Source organism: Marmota flaviventris, chromosome 14 (assembly GCF_047511675.1).
Source record: "Marmota flaviventris isolate mMarFla1 chromosome 14, mMarFla1.hap1, whole genome shotgun sequence".
NCBI lineage: Eukaryota > Metazoa > Chordata > Mammalia > Rodentia > Sciuridae > Marmota > Marmota flaviventris.
The window spans coordinates 49,424,069-49,442,001 of NC_092511.1; the positions used below are offsets into that span (position 1 = coordinate 49,424,069).

General features: G+C 47.9%; 1 protein-coding gene and 1 long non-coding RNA gene across 11 annotated transcripts in view; one reads left to right on the forward strand and one right to left on the reverse strand.

The window, feature by feature from the left end:
* Bcl11a (BCL11 transcription factor A) overlaps positions 1-17,933 on the reverse strand; it is a 97,149-nt gene that overhangs the window by 43,015 nt on the left and 36,201 nt on the right. Inside the window, exon 1 of one of the 10 annotated variants that reach the window (XM_071601597.1) lies at positions 1,921-2,041. The exons of the other annotated variants lie outside the window; for them this stretch is intronic. The gene's annotated coding sequence lies outside the window, so the exon portion shown is untranslated. Of the gene's footprint in view, positions 1-1,920; positions 2,042-17,933 lie in introns of those variants that run through there. 10 annotated transcript variants of the gene reach the window in all.
* On the forward strand, positions 1,416-4,526 carry LOC114091802 (uncharacterized). The gene is made up of 2 exons (XR_003582555.2): positions 1,416-1,486; positions 3,593-4,526. It is a non-coding gene; the product is annotated as an uncharacterized lncRNA (long non-coding RNA).

A 17,933-nucleotide genomic window follows, 5' to 3' on the forward strand; every position in this document is an offset into this window, starting at 1 on the left:
ACTGTCAGCACACATTTTCCCCCCAAAGGACTCTGGCCTCTTTTTGTCCATTTCTCTCTTTACTGATAATAGGGCAATGCTCTAGTAGAGAAATGATCAAAAGGAAGTTGTGCATTGTCCTAAAGGAAACCAATTTCCTTTACAGTACAGGAGAGGCCCAGGTGATAGAAAGGGAACCCTGGACCTGCCACCCCCTCATCCAAAGGCCACCAGGAGAACCCACAATGATGTGGGTGTCACAGAGATTGCTGTGCACAGAACCCAGTAGACCCAAGGAAGCAAAGGACTGAGGGAGCCATGGGGCCAACCCTAGAGAGTTGGGTCTGGTTCCCTTGGGGAAGGACATTATTCAGGGCTGGCATGAGTCCAAAGTCTGGGAAGGTGGGGAAAGGGGATTGGGTCACTTTTCAAGCAAGAGGGCCTCTGGGGAGAAGGGTGTGTGGCTCCTGGAGGGGACACCACAGCCCTGGGCAGAGAGGTGGTGAGTGCTGATAATGCCCACAGTGATAAGCAGAGAGCCCCAGCAGAAGAGGCCCTGGACATTACAGGCTGGGCACAGCCTCAGGGACAGCTCTCAGGACCTGCAGCAGTGTGCTCTGAGAACTCCTCCCCACCAGTGACCCCTATCAGTGCCAAACAAGCACACAAGATGCACGCCCAGGCTGGGCTGAACAGAGGGGTCCCTACAAGGTTGCAGGGCGTGCCCTGAGGAGGTGGGAGTTCACAGCCTCCAAACATTGCATCATCCTGGTACCAGGAAGGCAACCGACTGCCCCATACCCACTTCCTCTCCTAGAAGTGGCCTGGCACATTCATCATCTAGCCACCTCTGGCACTTGGCATTTCTTTTTCAAGTTTCAGCAGCAAATAGGTTAAGGGTGTTGAACATAACTGAGGAGTGATCTGTTCTCTCCATCTACTCACCAGCAGCTAAGATCAGCAAAGAGAGGGGAGCAGGGAACTGAGGGGAAGAGGCTAGAAGCCAGTGGGGGAATCTGCAGGTCCAGGATTGTTAGGACTCACCCCGTTGTTGGCCAGACTGCCGATTCTCCAAGCAGGCTACAGCCTTTGCTGCTTAGGAAAGCTTCTTAAATTTCTGTACTAATATGTATGTTCCTCATACATGTGTTCAAATCACCTATAATCCTTGGTCAAACTCAGATGACTGTCCAACTCACCCAGAGTCACACCTCTTCACTGGAATGGGAAGAACTAGGGTGGATGAGAGGCAAGGCCGGGGTCTCTTCCCATTTTCCCTTCCCCTGACTCTATCCACACACAGGCATTCAAAGGAAAGAATACAACAACTGCAGCCCAGCTATTTTTGCCTTTTCTGGAAAATGATCCTCTGATGTGTCCCTTGGTGCTCAGATTTCTAGGACTATCATTATCTTCTCCCATCTTTCAGGTCCAAGCCCGTGAGCTAGAGAATAATGGCCACAGAGCCTGGGCAGGCCAGGTGGAGCACAGCTCAGCCATGCATCAGGTGAGTAGACAGCATCCAGGGCCCAGGGGCACCCAGGTGTTCCCCTACCACACATCTGACCCACTGTGTTAGAGACTGAAGTCAGAAGACCCTCATGCCTCCTTCAGGAGCCCTGCCCTATAAAGAACCATATATTTTGTGTCACCTAGCAGTGATTATTTATCTGCACATTTCTTCCCAGAGACAAGAAAGAAACTAGCCCCATTTTATAGATTGGAGCATGAGCCTCACCCAAGGCCACCTGGGCTGGCAGGTCAAAACTCAGGGGTACCCAGCTTCAGAGCCCAAACTCCTTCAAGTCCTGCCTTTCTGAAGACAAGGTTTGCCACAGGCCAAGGCTGGCAAAGAGACCCTTCCAACAGCTCTGCCCCTCCCCATCAGCCCCAGGGAACACGAGCCCCCCAGGTCCAAAGGGGCAACGGTGGGGCCACAACCTGGTGCGGAGGGAACATGTTTTGAAGCTGGTTGACACTCTGCCCTCTCGGTTCTGTCTTCTCCTCCTTCCAACCCATAAGCAGCAGACTTCCAGACAAGCAGCTCCAGCAACTGGCAGGCCTAAGGCAGGACCAAGATTCAAGAGAACTGGCGCCAATCTGCCTCCTCCCAGGGCAGGCCAGCCTGGGCGAGCCCCTCCAGCCAAGGCACCTACCCCACTGCCAGGCTGTTTACTTGAGCTGGCTTTTGTCTCTGGTCCGCCCTGCTGCAGCTCCCTGCCCTCCTTCGCCTGCTTTCAGTCCTCTGCCCAGGCCTGCCTTAGGCTGCTTGCCAGAGAGATTGCATGTCAGGGCTATGCCCCAGGCACTGAGGGCTGCCAGGGTCCTGCTGCTGTGCCCTGGACTGTAAACCTAGAGGCCTGGCTCAGTCAGGGGGCAGCTCATAGGGAGCACAAGGGCTTTGTGTTAGAGAAGTGGCCCTGGGGTATGAAAGTCCCCAAGTCCAGCCTGGGCAGAGAGCAGGTAGGGGGCAGGTGAGGTTCCCTGAGACCAGTTCCCCTAGACCTTGCTGCCTCTGACTCCTCCGCCCCATGAACCACACCTCTGGGCTGACAGATAAGCTGGCAGAGCAGGACATGCAGTGGCTGGTGGCCTGGCCAGCACAATCCCCTTGGCAGGACTGGGTATTAGAGTGGGCACCCATGCAAGGGCCATAGAAGGGGGATGAGGCCCTGTGACTATGGGGGCAAGAGGCAGGGACAAGGTATAGCAGGGGATGAACCAGACACCCCATACTTCCCAACCCCTCAGAAGGAAGTCTAGAGCCTGGCTGGTGGCTACTACCTACAGAGATAGCACCTGCAGTCACTCAAGGTGTAAGACTGATGGCCTTGAACAGCAAACCTAGAGCTCAGAGTTGGGACACACTGCTTCAAGCCTTAGCGTGTCAGTTGGCTAAATACCCAGACTCCCACGCTGGGCAGATTAACTGGACACTTCATCTACTGCCACTTCCTGGTTATGGACTCTGAGCAATTCTTGAACCTCTCTGAGCCTCAATTTCTTCATCAGTCAAAAATGCATAACCCTATTGTGTTACCAGGCCCCTGTGGTTGCCATGGAGTGGATTTGAAGCATTCAGCCCTGTATCCACTTGAACTCAGGAACCTAGCTGAGTAGGCTCACAGGCACTCTGGTCATCCATCCTATATGTAGTATGGGGAAAATGGGAACTCCTCACCCAGTTCCTGGCTCACTTATTCCACAGCAGGCATCTCCAACTGCCCCACAAGTCCCTCCCAAATGAGATGCTTATGAACCATCTTCCCAAACAAGAGCTAGTTCTGAAAAGCGGTCAGTAGATACCCAACATTGCACTTAACTTCCACCATCATTTCAGAAACACTATCTTCATCCTGCCCGGTAGTCAGTGAAAGCCAATTTCATTCATTTACTTCAAACATGTGTTATTAATTGCTGGGAGAACAACATGGCAGGAGCCTTGCTGCTTGCCCTTGAGGAGCTCACAGTCTGGGCTCCGTCTTCCCCGATCTATAAATATGCATGTGAGTGTCCCAGGGAGCCATGAGTCCGTTAGGGAATTGAAGGATACCTCTGTAATTTGATTAATCACTTCCAGACAGTTTACCTGCTTTATATGTTCTCTTTCAAGTGCTCACCTGATACAGGCCTTCCAAAACTGTGACCATGCTCTGCTACAGCAACGTACTCGTCTCACATAAAAATTGAAGAAGAAGAACAGGAAGACACATTCTGAGAAGTTATCTTGGCCTCTCTGCCATCCAGAATGACTTCTTATTCCAATTATTTTTCTAGTGAAGGATGGAACAAAGTAATATTATGCTTCTTTCTACTTGTGTTGCCCTGGGTGAAATCGCAGGCTAACAGACCTTCAGGAGGGAAAGACCAGACTGAAAATAGAGCTCACACTGCAGAGAAGCTAGGCCACCACAAGTCCTGGAAATCTGACAGCTTTGCGCGTTTATAACAACGCAACTCAAGACTATCAGAATTATAAATATTTGTACAGACACTTATCTAAGCAACAATCAGAGATCAGGTCCCTCCACAAGTACTGATGGGCTCACAGTTTATTGTCCTGATTTGTAAAAGTCGGCAGAATGAAACGATGCACAACAGATTTGCTGAGCTCCGAAGCCAAAGAGTAGGTAAATAGTGCAATTGCATGGACTCCCTCCTTGGCTCTCGGAGCAAACGGAAAAATAAACCATCGGAAAAAGTCTCAGCCTAATAAAATTACACAGGCAGAGTAACTTCTTCGTGGAACTCTGGGGAGTAGCACAGTGGCTGTGCCAGCGCGTATGTGAGCTCTGCCAACACATGCTCTGTGCGCGGCGCCCTGGGTCTCAAGCCCTGCTCCGAATTTTCCCACTGGCTTCCTCTCTTTCTCCTCCTACAACAAAAATGATTCTTCACACCCAATCCTGTGCTCTCTTTTATGAAAATAGGAGTGTCAAGAAATACCCATTTAAAGAGTTATCTAACATGGCATTCTTTAATGTTCTAATGTTCTTTTGCTACAGCAATAAAACTTTGTTTTCAATCTTCATCATCAGATAAACAAATTTGGCTCTGATTGTGGCAACACAGTGGTCGACAGACATAAATTCCAGTCCTGTCACTCAGAAGCCAAGTGACCAGGACAAAGGCCTTATTCTGGGAAGGTGGGGGTGTCAAGTTTCACAAAGGTGAATGAGACTGGAAAGGGGTAAGAAACAGAAAGAATACAACCGTGAGGCTTCTTGCTTCCTCTTTCCAACAACCTACCTGTCTTCTAGTGCCTAGGCCTATCTAGGGTGGATGGCGACTGGCTTGGAGCAAAACCAATGCATCTTTCCTCTTAATGCACATGGAATATGTTTAAAGTGAGGCTCAAAGTCTGTTGAGAAGGTACTCACGGGGAGGTGCAGCGCCAGCCTTCACTGCACTTGCCTTGGCATTGGAGGCAAGGGAGGAAGCCACCTCCTCCAAACCTGGACCCTCCCAGTCCCATATCACCCCTGATGGTGCTGCCCCCATTCCAAAACCTCAGCAGTCTCCAAACAGCTGGGGGCGGGAGGGGGACACTAAGTCCAACCAGGAGACCAAAGACAGACTTAAGGGGCAGCTGCAAAGGAACCTCACTTCCCCAGGGATTCTGACTTCTTGTTAAAATCCTCACTCACGCCGCCCACCGCAGCCTGGGCAGGCATTCCAAGAACCAGGCCCCTCCCAGGGGGACAGCTAGCTCTTCCTCCTCTAAGCACTCTTACAGTTTTCTCTGTACCCTCTCCTGCATCTATTCCCGGGACAGGCATACAGTCCTACTTATGGGTCAGCCTGCTATGCACTGCCCAATTCTGTGAGAAAAATCTGGAGAGCTAGGGCCTGAGCTCCAACCAAGTTCCCAACACTAGCAGCAGTTTCAGGGTTTACAAAGCTTTAGTGGATTCCACACCCAGCAGTTCCTACCAGCACAGCCAGCCTTCTTCAAACACCCAGATGGCCCTTGTTCACCCTCTGGAAACCTATAGCTCCTGCCAGGAAAATGTGACACCTTGTGAGGACTAACATAACCTGTCTCGAAGATCTGGGAGACAAGATGCAAACCCAATGCCCACTGACCGAGACAATGTTCTGGATCTTTTGTCAGAGTTTAAGTACTTTTTATATAATTTTTGCAATTAAACTAGTTTGCATCCATCTAAATCTTTTGCAAATTGAAGAAAGGCTGCTTTATTGATTCTTAAAAAAAAAAGAAGTAGAAGAAGAAGCAAGGAAAGAAGGAGGAAGACAGGGAAGGAGAGAAAGACACTGAGCGTTTTAAGTTCCAATCAGACCAAATCCCACATTTTCCCAATACCTGCTGAAAGCATTCGTAGCTTTGGGCAGCAGTCTGAGAACTCTGGAAAGTATCATCCAGCCTACATTGCCCTGTGCCCAGGACCCTGGTCTCCTTTTGGTCTCACACTTGCCTGGCAGGACTCCCCACACAAAATACAAGTGCTCCGCTGAGATCAGGACAAGAGAACAGGGCCCAGAGCTCACACCACACGTGTGTTTCCCCGTACATGTGTGCAGAAGCAATTGCAATGAAGATGCACCATCTTCAGATCTGTCTGGATCCGCCTTTCCCTTTCTAAATCACTGTGGGCCCTCACCCAGCCAAGCCACCCACTACAAAGGCAGAGGAGGACAGGAATCTGAACACCAGGATATTACACACACTTGAAGTTGCCAGCCTGCTCTCCCAAGAAGGAAGGAATAAAAAAAAAAAAAATGGTGACCTCGGACTACCTGTGGTTTCTAGGTTTATACTAATGTTCCTCTTGAAATTGGAGCTCAGCATCCTGGAACCCAGGAAGCATGTATCTGCTGAAATGACCAACTGGGTCGGCCTCCCCCAAACTCTCCTATTGAAAGAGTCCTTGCTCAGCATTTCAACAAGACGGGAAAAAGCTCAAGAAACAAGTACTGCTTCTCACCTGGAAAGGTAGCTGATGTACTTACTGAGAGGCTTCTCCAAGTTAGCACTGGTGCTTAGGGACTACAGTGATCAAATCTTGAAATTATACAGAGAGGCTGAATGTCAGAGGTACATTTCTGTTTCCCCAAACCCTAAAAAGACCAAATTAAGTCTTATAACCAGCCTCCCCTCCCAGGGAGCACCCCACAAGCTTCCCCACTCCAAACAGCTAAAACGGCTATTTTATCAAAACTCAGCCTTCTGCTGGAATCCAAATCCACCCCTGCAGCTGTGTGAGACGACATGCCACTGAGCCTCTCTGGGCTTCAGATTTCACCTTCTCCTGCTTCTGCAGAAGGCAGCTCAGGAGGTGAGGTTCAAATATGACAATGCTCATCAAAGAGCTTAGTCAAGACCTATAAAACAACACTGTGATTTTATCTCTGGTGTTCATTACTAACAGCACAATGGACATTTGAAAGGGATGGGCCCAGTTTTTCATAAACAAACAAAAAAAAAAGTTAGAGGGTTGGAGAGGAGGCAAGGAGCAGATATTCAGAAATTGCTTTAAGGTTGTTCTTTAAGAGCTTCATGCTTCCAGATTCTTCCAAATGCCTGCTGCAGTAATAACAGCCCCAATAGAACACAGCACTTTGTCAGGACTTGTAGGTGAAATGTGCTGGAGCAGCTGTCAGCGTGGGGAAAATCACTCATCAGCTAGTCACCAGGTGGGGCTGCTTTCAGCTGGACACACACTGCATTTGAACGGGGAGCCCCAGCTTCCCAGTGCCTCCAGGGAAGCCAACCCAGCCCTCCTTTACCTTCCCATCTTACCTTGTGGGCCCCCTGCCCATGCTCCCTCCCTCCCTCAGCTCTTGTTCAGGGGACAGACAGGCCCCTAGACCACCAAGGCAAGAAGAGCGTTAGGAAATCAGGATCCCGTGCCCAACTCTCCCCACTTCCCAGGGGCAGGCGACACAAACTAGGCACTCTGTAATGAGAGTGGGGTTTAACACACCCCCTACACATATGTGAATCTATATATATATATATATTTTTTTTTTTTTTTTGTCGGTACTAGGAATTGAACCCAGGGCTTGGCACACACTAGGCAAGCGCTCTGCCATTGAACTGCATCCCCACCCATCCTTCATGGCTGACTCCTACACAGGGAGGGCCATGTCTACCTAAGGGAGGGGGCAAATACCGCCCACCCCCAAAAACAATGGTGGGCTGAAAATTTGCAATCAATAAACACCCAGGAACAACAGCAGACTCACCTGGTTTATCTACCAGACACTGTGGGGGTGGCAAAGTAGCATTTGGCAAATAACCCAAATTGGGTTCTGCAGGGTATGGAACACCATACTAGGCTTTGTCACCACCGGTGACACCAGGTGGTGTGAGAAGACAATGAATTACTTCTAGGCAAAGGATCTGTTGTTAGCACACCTAAAAATCCCTTTTTTTTTTCCCCAGACATAATTTAACACCCACCACATTAAATCACAGAGAGGTAGGGAAGAACATCTGGGCCCCAAATAGCTCATCATATTAGCCAAATGCCAAGCGCTCCCACTGTCTGAGGACATTAGGGGCAGGTGCTGACCAGTGGCTGGGGCTTCCGGCCTCTTCACTTAATTCCTTCCCACTCAAGGAAAAGTCACCTTCACAGGCAGGCTGTGGTCTGGCTTGCCACATCTGAAGCCACAAGAATCTGCCAGCAGCTTCCATCCTGGTTTGTAAAATCCCCTGGAACCTTGAGATAGCCTAGCTCAGAGTCAGGACAGAGCTGGCTTGGAGCGCCACAGGGGTAAAGCCAAGAACGCCAACACTTAGTCCCTCCAAGGTGACAAAGACCTCACTGGACTGTGTCTTTGTCTTTTCAGCCTCAGTGAGTCCACCTGAGTTGGCATCTCTGCCTCCCAGGAAAGCCCAGTGACAAACATAGCACCCAAAGTGCCTTTGTGTATTGCTGCTCAGAGAACCAAGGATAGAGGCGGCTCACTAGGGAAATGGTGCCCAGCAGTCTCCTGAACTAAGCAGGCAGCATTTGCCACAGATGAGAACACCTGCCCCCATGTTCTCCTTCTAAATGCCTGATATATATCCATTTTTCTGTCAGCAACCTCAAATAATGTCTATAATGCTGAGATTTATGCATGTGTACTTATAAATGTTATTTCATTATAGCCTCTGCAAAACTACCTTTCTGCCTAAACATTCAATTAATGTAATTAAATTGCTACCTGATGGCATTATCTAATTTAACTTGGGATCCAAACTATTGAAAAGCATGTGCCTTTTAACACCCTGGCTGGTAAGGCATGTGATGAACAGAGCTATAAACATGTTGGCGTAACTGAGCTGTTTAAAAATAAATTAGCAAACTATAAAAATAAACAGTAACATACATATGTACTCAATTATGAACTAACTCTAATTTTTGTTCTGAAATACTGTCTTTGACCTTAGTCATAAACAAGCACTATTAAAAAAACATAATATCCCCACAGACAGGAGGCCAAGGATTAAATGCTCTTCCAGTTCAGTAGAATGCAAAACAAGACACCAAAAGGAAAAAGAGACAGAAAAGAAAAGAGAAGGAAAATAAAAAAGCGCTTGTCTTTCCTAAAAAGCTGGGAAAATGTGTACAAAACCTACCAAGCCATTGCACTCTCTCGTTGACAAAGTTAAAACCTGGTGAAGTGCTTTTGCATTTTCAAATGTTTTGGAGGCTCTCAAGAAAAGAGGGCAGGCAAGGGGAAGAACTCTTTCCAAATGCAGCTGCTTCAACAGCTCACTGTCTGCATAACAGAGTCTGGGTCCTGCAGGGCCACCTCCCACCTGAACCAAGCTCCCTGTCCTAACTGTGCTGCTGCCTCAAGTCCTGGGCTTTTTCTAAGACCTATGGCAGAAATGTGGAAATTGTCTTTCAGATAGCACAAGACAGAAAACAGGAAGGGAGCGGGTCGAGAAGGAAAAGCAAGCTGTTGAAACTGTCCAAGGGCCATGTCTTCACACTAACCTGACGCTCCTATAACAAAGGACAGCAGACTATGGGATAATTACTATGGATTATAATTACAACAACAAATTCCACAAAAGACATAGGACACACGGGAACTTCTAAAGCTTTAAAATCCTCTGGTCTTCCATAGTTGGTTCCTATAGGGTTCCAGACAATGCCCAAACTAAAGCAGAACAGATACAAAGGCAAAAAAAAGAAATCACAATAAACCTGAAATTCTCTTATGTCATGGGGCTTACTGCCCTTTATTTCACAAACAAAAGTAGTTGAGCAACAGCTAAGTAATTATTCATCTTGAAGAACCAGCCTAAGATGACAACAGCCAGAGGGTTGTCCACCCCTTCCCCCAAGCAACAACAACAAATTAGACAAATAAAAACTAAGAGGAAACTCAACCGCATCCACACTTGGTTCAGAACTCGGAGGACACTGGGTGGGAAAGAGGAGCCAGAGAGAAGATTCTTGGTTCACAGGCTTAGGCCCCCAGCCCATGCTCACTGCAGTGACTGGGACAGGCCCTGCAGTCCAGCTGTGAGCCCAAGTCACAAACAAGGAGGTTGCCAGATGCTGCAATCAAAGTTCCTTTGCTTTGAAACAGCAAAATACAGCACTGAGCAGGCTTTTCCCTTTGTGAAGAAGAGTCGGCTTCCTCCAGGATGTGGAGACAGGACTGATGGGTGAGACATGAAAACTTATTTTAGGTCCCATGTCAACCTGGTCACAGAGACCTCACTATAAGGAGGAAGACAGCAGAAAAACATCTGGCTCAAGAAGATGCAGGCGCTTACCTACCAGGGACCATGGGGAGGACTCAGGCCTCCAGATTTCCCTGAGGGTCTTGTTGGTGACAAGGCTGGACCTGTGAGCTACAGCTGGGACTCTTCTAAGGGTTTTCCCTTGGGTCACCTGTGGTTCAAACAATTTATTCTACGTGTGGAAAAACCAGCACTATTGAGAGAGAAAAGCCAGGCCTAACTTGAGGGACATTAAACTTATGCTCTACACACTCCTATTTAAGGTCTTTCTTGAGAGAAACGAAAAGGAGCCCTCCCAAAAGGAACCTATCCTGGGGTCACCATTAATCCCCAAAGTCCTAAGAGGTTCAGACAGAAACACCAATTCCCATTCCTCATCAGACTCCTGAAGTCTCAGGCTTCTGGTCTGAAGATCTGTACTGAGGTCAGAACAAGAAAACAATTTGTTTGATTCAGGTCCTTGCAAATTACCCCCAAATAATTTACTTGATCTCAGCTTTGGCTGGCTTGAGTGCTGCGAAGATTCCAAGAATTATTTTACTTTTCCATTAGAGGGCTCTCCACTCTCCTTTCAAGGAAAAATGCTCTATCTGCCAGCCCTCCTCTTTCCAGGAATGGGGAAAGGGAGGAGGAGGATCTGGGGAAAAGAGGACAAGGGATTTCCACAAGAAATTCCAGCCCCTGAGGCCGACCAGCAGACCTGTGCCCAGCAGAGCCACCAAAATATCTGCAGACATACAAGACACAGTGGCAGCCAGAGTCCTGAGAAGCCAGAAAAAGATGTCGTTTTACACACTCATTTCCAAATCCCATGGAACACCAGCAGCCCCTGATGGTTCACCTGAGTCCTGAGGAAAGCTAAGTGAAGAAGAGCAAAAAATCAAAGCAGGTACTTCTGAGTCAAAAGATCAAGTTGTCTTCGATGGCTACAGAATGACAGAGAAGGAAACCCAACAAAAGATTGTGGAGTGGAGAACTGGCCTCCTCTCATAAACTGCAGTTAGATTTGACCTAAGTCATCTCAGCAGTGAGCAGTCAGCTGGAGGTCCCCTAATAGCCACATCTGAGGACCTCTCATTTTCCCAACAGGTGCAGAAGCCCAGAACCCACCTGAGATCTAACCTGCAAGACACACACCCATTCTCTTAAGCACCTCCTTGGCCTTCCAGGTCCCCCCAACACAAAAACGTAATTCTACCCTTCTAGTCACAGTCAAATATCTCAGGTCCACCTGTACTCCTCTCTTCCCTTCGTACCCCATGCCCCACCGGTGAGCAAGTCCTGTTGACTTTACCTTCAAAATATGTTCAGAATCTGGGCTGGGATTGTGGCTCAGTGGTAGACCACTTGCCTAGCACCTGTGAAGCCCTGAGTTCCATCCTCAGCACCACATAAAAATAAATAAAATAAAGGTATTGTGTCCAACTACAACTAAAAAATAAATATTTTTTTTAAAAAAAAATATGTTCAGAATCTAACCCCTTTTCAGATCCCCACTATCTGGGTCCAGACCTCCATGATATCTGGGTTTTGCCTCCCTATGCTTCTGCCCAACTTCCTATGTTCAAATCTCAAAAAGCAGCCTAAGGGACCATATAATGCCACTCCTCCTGTGGCTTCCATTTCCCTTGGAGTCAAAGCCAAAGTCTACCTGCCCAACAGCCTTCAAGAAGCCAGTCCCCCCCCCAGGCCCCTAGTGCCTCTCTGACTTCAGTACCACCCACCTCCACCAACTGGGCAGACTATACCCAACAAGGTCTTTGCATCTGCTGAATCCTCTTCCCCAGAAGCCACGTGGCACATTTCCTCACTTTCTCACAGCCTGTGCTTCTCAGGGGGGCCTCCCCAACCATCCTATAAGGAAGCATGTACACCACACACTCCCTTCCCCTCCCCGTCTTAGTTTTCTCCAAGACAGTTTGATTTGACATACTACATAACTCACATATTTATTTATGTACTAGCTGTCTCTCCCAGCCAGAATGGGGTTAACCAAGAGCAGGAGTTTTTAATGCTTTGACCACTGCTGTATGCCCAACAGATCACGGCACACAGCAGGTGTTCAAAATATTTGTTGAAAAATGAATGAGCAAACCTTACAATTCCAAACTGTCAAGAGGCTGCTCAACGCTGTATCTATAAAACTGTCAGGCAGTCCAACCTGGGGCATTTGGCTTTGGATTTTGGTTTGGGGCCAAATTCCATTTTCCCCACAGGCCCTGAGGCCTAGAAGGAAGAATATTTTCATTATAATATAAATGGCTACGTTCATCTGGTTTGGGAGAAAAAGAGTGGAGACCTTTGACAGAGACCAATAAAGAGTAATTAAGGTCTTTTCCCAAGGCTTATGAGGAGCCTTTAGGAAGAGAAGAGGCTAAGAACCCAGGGAAGAACTCACTCTAAGCACGACTTGGTGATCCCCACACATACCCTTGCAGATAAGAACTCGTCCTCAAACCCAATGCCATGCAAAGGACACTGGCCAGGCACAAACCCTGAGATGCCAGCTACCTAGCATTAATTTTCCTTCATTGATGCTTTTAGACTCTCCCTCCTCCTAGGAATGAAGCAGGGGAGAAAGGTGACAAAGTGAAGGGACAGATTCCTATACCCAAGAGCCCTGACGCAGCCAGAAGTGCTATCGTGCCCTTTCTTACCCCACCCCCACACCTTTTGACAGGTGAATAACTGCTCCCCAGTAGGCAACAGCAAGGAGAAGTCTGAATTAAAAGAACTCGCCAGTTTGGAAAGTAATGCCATTCTATGTGAGTCCACTCCATTCTACTACCAATAAAATACTTAAAGATGCTATTCATGCCGATAAAAAGTGCTAATGGCCACTTGTTAATATGTTTCATAATGCTAATATTTCCCTGATTTCCAACAATTCTGGGGTGGTTTTTTTCTTTCTTTCTTTCTTTCTTCCTTCCTTTCTTTCTTTTTCTTTGGGGGCAATTTTAAGTCAACTGAGCACTAATCTCATTTGAAACTGGAGATTTAAAGAGCTACACTCTACATAATGGTGCTATTAATGACAACCATTGCTTTACGTGTTGCACCATTTCACGAAAACAATCATCACTCAGTCAATGTATTTTTCCAATCCACAAAAAAAAAGCTGTAATAAGTTGGAAATGCAGTTGGCAAAGAAGCAGCTTATAAGGTAAAACACGTAGGGAGGGATGTCGTTCACTCTCCAAGCTTTAAGTACTATCGCTATGAAAGAAAGAGGAAGAGGAATGAATGACAAAGCAAATGGGATTAAAAAAAAAAACTTTTCTTTTTCAAATAAATAGATCAGTAAGATTGTGAGGTGCTTTCTCTGCTCCACCCAGAGGTCCAGGCACATGCACCAAGTTGGCCTTCTGACAATGGGGAAGAGAGATGTTCAAAGGCAAAAGAAAGGGAACAGCTCAGGGCTTGAACTAACTGGGCCAAACAAACTATAACCCTTCCCAGTGTCAGAGTAACTCCAAAATGGAGATGTGCAGCCACCTGGGCTTGCAACTTCCCGCCAACAACTTGACAAGCCAAGAATAGCTAAAGCTAGAGAGCTGGGAAGGACCCTTTGTGCTCACTATCCCCCAAAAAAAGCTGTCAAAAGAGGAAGTTTGCTTACCTAGGATATTTGAGAGGATTCAGAAGCATTCAGAGCCCCACCTATCAGTCTGTTGGGTTGCTAAAGGTGGCAGCCTGATGCACTCGAAAAAGCACGGGTTTGAGACTCAGAGTAATCCGTTGGGTTCAGGCTGAGTTCTGCCAGGTGGCTAGATGGCCCTGGCAAGTCCCTGTGTACTTTGACCCGTGTACTTTCACTTTTCTGGCTGCATGTCATGCTCTCAGGTGGAAAGTATCTGCCCCCTTCTATCCATCCCTGTTCCCCTATTCCTGCCAATCAAAAAAGTAGGCTTCAAGGGAGAAAGGCTGCCTCCAGTAACTTGGTTTATCTAATTTAAGATGGCTTCGAGAATGTCATTGTCGGGCCTTCCCTAGGTTACATGAATTTGGTTCTCATTCTGGTGATGTTCATGGTTTGGTGAAGGTGGTTTATTTTCATTCAGTTCCTCCTCTGTGAGTCACCTTTAATGAGGGGTGAGAGAACAAGCAAGTTTTACTACAATACACACCTAAAGTGAATGAATAAGTCTGACCACGTTGCCCACCCACTCTGTCTATCATCCTTTTGGATGATACAAGGAGAAAGACATTTTACCTCATAGACATCTCCAAGATTAATCTCACCCAAAAACAAATACTCAAGGTTAGTGAAGTCACATTGGACCACACCACCGTCCATGGTTTACCCATGAGAGATGACCACACTGAGGAACTCACGTGCTAATGAGGGTCCAGGTAAATCGCCATTGTGTCCCACTCCCCCATTTATGCAGCTGACACTGCTCCAAGGTGATGGAACAGGGCACAAGGAGGGGACAGGCATGTGGTCCCAGGAATGAAAGAAGAAATTGCCCCTGCTTCGACCGGTTCACTTCCTCACTGCAGGGTGGTGAGGGGTTGCTGCCTCTACCCACTCCTGTGAGGCTGTCTGCAGCAGAAGCCAGTGCCCCACATCCCAAAGCCACCACCCCAAGTGAGCACTTCACCAGGTGTGGAAGCTGAGGTGGCCCCTCTCCAGAACTCCTGCTGCTTCTCTCTTCTGGGAGCAGACCTTCCTATCTTGTGAGGAGCTTCCCATTCATTTCTGGATCCTCCCAGCCTCCCAAGAGTCACCCGCGTACTTAAGTCTCCCCACTCACACACAACAGAACAGATGATTGAACAGAAGAAAAGAAAGAGAAAAAGCCTCCACCACAACTAATACCCCCGTGGCGCCTCCACCTGAGGAACAAGCACTGAGACCTCGTTCTAGAGCTGAGCATCCAAAGGAGTCCCAGACTACAAACAGCCCAGAGTCTGAAGGAAAGGCCACCCCTCTTCCCAAGGAGCAGACAGGCACCTCCAGGGAGGAATGGCCATTCCCAGATTTGGTTGGGCAAAATATCATGGGCTATGTCAAGAGGCTTGGATTCTAGTTGTGCCATATGACATACTCCCAGTCCAAGGCCCAGCATTCCCAAAGAAAGGAAAGCAGATGGCTGCCTGAGCTCAGGCTAAGGCATGCACTGGGACTCCTGGTCACACAAGCCACCTCCTCCAGAACTTCCCTGACAGCACCTCACAAGCAATGGCAGAATTCCACGGTAGGGCACCTAGGACACTCCTACAGCTCTCCAAGAAGAAGGCTTTCAAGCTAGGCCACCTCCAACACCCAGGTGGAAGCAGGTAGAAAGGTATAGCTACACCAGAGGACAACAGGCCACCCTGCCAGTCCCGAGACAACCCATTTCTGCACAATCCTAGGACTTAGAGAACATGCCATTTAAAAGCAGAATTCAATGTAACATTTTGGGGATTTTGTGTTTTTGTTCGTTTATTTGGTTTTTCTGTCTTGGTTTGTTTTTGTTTTTTTGTTTTTTATCCTTGGGAAAGAAATCAGAGTTGTGCAAATAAATCTAGTCTGGCTGACTCTTTTCACAGCACACTGAAAAGGGTAACACACTGTAAGAGTCAGTGAATTCCATTGATAAGAGAGGATTTCCCTACTCAAATATCAAAGGTCTTGCATATACACACACACCAAAAAAAAAAGAGAGAGAAAGAGGACAGAAAAGAGAGAGAGAACCAGCTTTTAAATGCAATTCAGAGCCACTCAGCGCTGCCTAAAGGGAAGCAGTACACATTCCCAACTGAACCAGGACCACATTCCTCCAGTGAGGAGGGTCCTGGGCTGTGTGTAGGATACAGCTCCAGCTTCCTACACCCCCAGGGCATCCCCTGTTCCCCAGTGTTTGCCCAGCCCATAGATCCTTCCCCTTACGGTCTTCCAGATGGCAGGGGCAGAAGCTGCATGTAGGCCTCATTGCTTGTCCATGAAGGCCACAAAGACACCATCCACTATTCCAACCCAACCCGTTGGTCTTTTCCACAGAGACAAACGTGGGAAATAAACCTGCCCAGCCTCACATCATTCCATAACAAGGAGCCAGGGAATCCAGGGCAATACCTGGCCTTTCCATTCTCGTTTGCTTTGGAGAGAGAGCCTAGGCCCACATACCTTTGCTGTGTGACTGCTTCTCCATCTCCATGGGCCATTTTTCTAAGTAACTGAGAATGCCACATATGAACCAGCGTTATGTGAGGAGGCACCATGGAGTGCAAAAAATAAAATATGATCTCTGGATTCGTTAAAGGCTATAATTTAGGGAGAAGACTATATGAAAATTCATAAGGCCTATGAACGCTATTGACCCCCTTTGCTAGTCCCAGAGCAATGGCCCCTCCAAAGGGAAGGCTGTTGGTTGAGACACCTGGGCCACGCCCACCTGGCCATTCTCAGTGACCTGTGGAAGTGGCCTGTGGAGATGCAGAGGCACCTCAAGCCTAGCCCATTGCACTGAGGAGAGAAGGTAGCAATGCATGGTGGGAAAGCAGGGTCTGACCCAGGGTCCCTAACCAGGGTCCCACCCAGACGAAAGGGTCCCTAACCACTCCTGATTACCCAGCATTCCCAGCGTCTCCATTTCTGCTCCTGATTTGAGACCTGAGGCAGAAGTTCCCAGGCCACCCACGGTGAGGTCATCCTGTGGGGATTACCCAGTCACCTCTGAAGGACTTGGCAGGAGGGGAAGTGCGCAAGTCAGTCTGAGAAAAATCAGGGGATGTTGCCTGGGCGCCTCCGAGGCTGCACCCTCAAAGGGGTCCAGGAGTGAAAAAAAACCTTGGAGTGGGAAGAGCAGGTGGCCCCTCTTCTCACCACTTGAGTTAAATTGTCACTGAACTGGGGTGCAAGAAAAAAAAATGGAGGGGAGACAGGGACTGAAACTCTAGCCTTGTGGCTATCCGCCTGGGATTACTCATGCCCTGGTTTGTGTACTCTGAAATGCCTTCCTATGTCTGTAATGCTTTTCATATCATCCTACACACTCCTGGTCACCTCTCCTCACCCCAGCACATAGAAAAGATGTGCTTATTATGAGGACTTAGGTTGAGTTGTACTACTAAACACAATGACCAGTTCTTATTATTTTAACACAGATTTTGCTGGAAACTCAAAAAAGACTTGACTCCACTGGCTCGCAGGGAATCTGGGCTCCGCTCCTCCAAAACCTTTGTTCTCCAGATGTCAGTGGGAAGTTATGAACAGCTCTCCCCCTGAGCGAAGCTACCCGAAAAGTGAGGCAAGAAAGGCCACTCACTGTATTTCTCACCCTCGGCAAAGTTGTCACCGGGAGAGTTGCCAAGAGGGAGGAGGTGCGTGTCGAGACAGGATCATAACTCTACATCAGTCCGTGAAGCAGAGAGGTAGGCAGGGAACTTGTGTCAGCAGAGGAGAACCAAGTTCAGTATGGACAAGGACAGAGAGGAGATGTGGGAAGGGAGAAATGTGGCATCGATACAGTCGGGAGTGAAAGTTTAGCCACACTCCAAGATGGCTGATGAAGATCTAGGAATCCTAGTGGACATCAAGCTGAGCATGAGTCATCAATGAAGCATGGGTTTAAAAAAAAAAAAGCAAGCAAGATATAAGAATGCAGATGTAAGAGGAAGGCATATGGAAAACAGGTATCTTGTTATTATGCTCTGAAGTCATCAGACTAGTGTCTGAGTAAAAGATCTGGGAAACTAGCACGCTCTAAAGAAGAGAACAAAAATAAGAAATGGGTTAAAAGAAAACAGATCT